Here is a 4,405-nt window from a genome sequence, read left to right as displayed (position 1 = left end):
GGGATTCTAACGGCAAGATTGCATCACAAGGATCCGTAGCATTTCGGTTCGTTTGGGGCCGACCCCATCGCGTGAACCCAAGAAGTCGTCCAATAATGCCACCCGGAACTGCGCAAAGAGGAAACCCGGCGAATTTAATTGTGGATGATCCGCGCTTCTCTGAAAAGGCCGTTGTGTTGTGCTGGGCCAAGAAAGGCGGGGGAAAAGGAGGGGACGGTTCTCGTGAAGAGGAGGGGGGCATGCGACGACACGATGATTTGCATGGTGAGTATGCGCCTCCTGAATGCGGGTTCACTGGGGTTTATCGTGCCCAGGACATGCGGGTGAACATTCGTCACGCCTTTGGTAGTGATACAGCTTGGCAATAGACACCGCCAGCTTCGTGTCGTTATGGTCGAGGTCTGGAGTGATCTTGCGATTCTCTGTGAGCGTGCCGCAGACTTTCGCGCGTCGACACTAACTTTGCGAAGCCCGAATCACTACAGCTCAGGAGGAGAAGACTGAGCTAAGTGTTTGAGGTTCTGAGGTGCCCGCAACCGATGCTAGAGTGTAGACCCTGGGTCGTTGACCTCTACAGTCTCACAAGGGAAAGAAAGAAAGGATCGGAGACCGCCGACATTCGACGAGCAAACAGCGGTCGCTCATGGCCCTCGAGGTCATCGGCTGCCTCCCACCCTCTCTGTCTCTTCGCTCATTCGCATGGGACTTCTGCGTCGTGCCCACCACCATGCCCACCACCATGCCTACCCCGTCTACCCCGTCCATCAAGGGGAGGCAGCCGAGGTGAAACCCACCCTGCGCGGTTTCGCCAGTTACTTTCCCCTCCTCTATCGGTCACAATCTCCTCCTCTTTTTCGGTGTGGGTAGTTTACCCACATGTCTCGATCGTGGAGGTTCTGGGCTCGCTCCAGTTTAAGGCGAGACGACGTGATCGCTCGTCCGAGGCCCATACTTTGTAGTATATAGTGTGGGCTTCTGTGGATTGTGGTGGAGTTTGTTCGAGGCGACCGGTAGCCATGTTTCTTTTTGTGTATTGCGCGCTTTGATAGACGTCTGTAGTGTGCCCAGGGTTGATGACGGTCAAAGCTGCTGATTTCAACATGGTCGTTGCTGGGGTGCAGGGGAAGGCGCGGGTACCCCAAAACAAGCGCGATTTGTCGTCGTAGTTGTGATGAGGGAGAGTCAACACTGAAGCAACATGCTTCAGACGAACCGGCTGGAAGGATAGGAACAACGGTGTGACGAGATATGTCGTCGACGCGCCCCGAAAACGCCATTACCACAGTGAACTGGGCATGCAGGACGGGGAGGCTCGGCGTGGATGCCCGATGGCGTAGCTCAAGTTGACACAGCTAGCAAAAGGTAGAATGTCGTGATTTTTCGGCCTGGCGACCCGGAAAGCGGCAGCTAGGTCGATCAGGAGGTCATCATTTTCTAAGACGGATGCGGTCGGTGCGCTAACTCGAAGAATGGCCGGCGGCAAGCGTGCCTAGCGAAAGGCGTTCCTCACAACCCTGAAAGAAAAGCATGCCACGGCGGCAGCTGGCACCTGAAGATGCCCTCCCTTTCAGGATTGATCGACATGACATCGAGTCGGCGGCGGGCTGTGAGAGCTGTCGGTGTGCAGCCACTACGACGTGCCCGGGCTTGCCAGTCGCCAGATTAAGCTGGAGGTGGAAGTCCCGAGGGGCAATCGGTGTCAATCTGTCAAGTTCAAAGATGAGATGTCGATCAACTTTCACCTGTCAGCCGGTGTTCCATGTGCCAAGCAGGAAAACCGGGCAACCAAACGTTTTGGGTTGCAGAGGACACACTAAATGCCCGCACAGTTGACTGCCCGCCTGCCTGCCTGGGTGATCCAACCATACACCTTGACGGATAGGTGGGCGTGCTCAAAGTCTGACATGGCTGCTTCTGAACTCTTGCATCTGTATTGCGCCTATCATGAACCTGTTGTCTCTGTGACTTGATGGGTTATTTTCTGTGCCGAGTGCGTAGGCCTCAGCCTTTTCCTTTTTTCTTCTTCTTTTTTTTTTTTATCCCCTCACACTCTCGTGTGCTGTTTTTCCACAACAGGCGGTGGCAATGGCGACAGGTCTGGCGAATGTCAGGTCGTATTCCATCGGTGACATGCTTGGGAGGCCAGATTGCTGGGTCAGCGCGTGGAGCGTGGATTCTGAGCTGAGGATACGAAGAATTGTGGTGCTGGTGTGAGCGGTCGACGTCCGTTGCCCGAAGGCTACCGGCCCCGGCGATCGGCCGGGGGGGTACACTTGACACGGTGAGACGGAGACGCAGCGAATGAGGGCAGTTTTTCCCCTGGGGCTGCCTCAAGCAAGAGCGAATGAGGGCGAGTTTTTTGGTGGCACCCCTGTTCCTCCGTCTCGCCTGCCCGGTGAATCGTTCGGACCGACGCGCTAACGACATGTTCATGTTGCAGGTGCAACCTGGGACGGTAGCCTCTGACTGGTTAGAAGCCCCCGCGGCAGGCCCCTTTCGCCCGTGACGTCAGAGCGGAGCATAAATGGACCCCATCATGTGGGACCCTTCATCGTGCAGGACTTGGCACAACGACGACTCGTGCAATCAAGGTACAACGAGTACTCGCTTTTGTGGAACGTCATCTCTGATGGATGCCATCAAGGCTGACGGCATCAAGGGCATTCAGGGAGCCATTCGATAAGGGTCTCCTCTGAGCGAAACACTGGTAGCATGCATTCAGCACCAGCCATTGGGTATCTTCGAGACGTCAGACCCCTCATCTGCATGAGTCGCCAGTCGCGCTACGACATGTACCCTGGCCAAGATCTGAGTCGGGCTGTACTGGCGAAGGACACCAGACGACTGCTCACCGGTAGGGAGATTGCTTGGTATATCCAGCGGCATCGAGCGGGCATCTCAAAGCCAACCCAAGACCCGCCAAGCCAAGCGTGACTGTCACCTACAGCATCACGACCTCATGCTGCAGCAACATGGCGCACACCGGCAGACGTCTGCCTGCTTGCCTGCCTGCCCGCCCGCCCGCTCGCTTGGGCGCTGAGGGGTTGTGCGGTGGCTATGGGAGAAGATGGCTGCGAGGGTACGGCATTCGGTCATGTTTGGGGTCCTGGTTATCGCTTGACGCCGTTACACCAGATCCAAGCCGCCCGTCGTGCCGCCATGCGCCCTGCATCCTGCAGCGCCAGCCCAACCCCGTCAGCAAAAAACGCCTCTTCCTTCACATGTGCTTGCGGCTGCCAAGATGCCGGGGAATTTATTGGCTGTTCGCACATCACCAACACCACACCAGCCCCCACCGCCTGTCTCTGCCTGCCAGGGACCCGTGGACCCCCTGTAGCCACCACCTCACGCACTGCCCTTGCCATCGCTTGAATTCACCACTGCTGGCCGGTATCCCCTTCACTTTGGCCTGTTTGCTAGGTACGCACGATGACGGCGTTGATGAGCCAGACGGCACCTGTATAGCACGGCCATCGTGAGTTCATAGAGACGAGTGTCGGTGCCAGCGTCGCTATCGGCGACGGGTCCGGTTCCCTTCATTCGTCACCGTCCTTTCTGGTCGACCTTTTTTTCGCTGCTCACGGCCGACGCCGAAACCTCGCCGCTGCAGAATCGAAACGGCCGGTGTCCCTTTCGCGGCCGGCTTGACCCTACTATGACGACAAGGATGCTAGTTCTGTTATCTACAAGTTTCCTTGCGTTTCCTGTTGGCTTGGAAAAGCCGCACAATTTCCCACTCTCCAACCACGCTTAAGCCGAGCAAGAGAGGTCGAGACATATCAACATGGAACTACGATAGGGGGCCCTCAGAGGCACAAGTACCGAAATGCATTTTGCGGCAAAAGGGGACTAGCGGCCCTGTTCAAACCATCTGTCTGTCAACCTATCAGCGCAAACAACATGATGATGTAGCTTTTTCCAAGATGCAAGGCCGTGTTGCTGTTTCGTCGCCATTCTCGCGTATCCACCTCCAGTGTTGGCGAAAACGGGGCCGGGCACGGCGCCGTCGACAACTTTTATGGAGTTTTTATGGCACCTCCGAGGCATTGATTCGCACATCCGTCACTGTGCTTTTCTTGCCTCGCATATTGAATGGAATGGACCCTTGAAACTACCCCTCTAGCTCCTCCTGGATGCTCTACCCAAGCCGTCCGTCCCGCTTCTTTTGCCATCATCCTTGGCCTTCCCTCGGCCTCCTCTCGGGCCACCACTCGACTCTGTACTGTTTTCACTTCCCTTGGCTGTACACACCCTTCAAACAGGGTAGGCCCCACAACGGCCGCTGTTTAGCTCGCCTTCGTACAGAAAAGGAGGCATTTCTTTGTCACGTTTTTTCTGGAATCTGTGGAGCCTTGCTCACCACGATGCCCCACCTCCTTGTGGGACAAGGCTGTGGGACTTGGAA

This window comes from Verticillium alfalfae, genomic scaffold, assembly GCF_000150825.1.
Source record: "Verticillium alfalfae VaMs.102 supercont1.9 genomic scaffold, whole genome shotgun sequence".
Classification (NCBI taxonomy): Eukaryota; Fungi; Ascomycota; class Sordariomycetes; order Glomerellales; family Plectosphaerellaceae; genus Verticillium; species Verticillium alfalfae.
Note: the sequence above shows the minus strand (reverse complement) of the source record.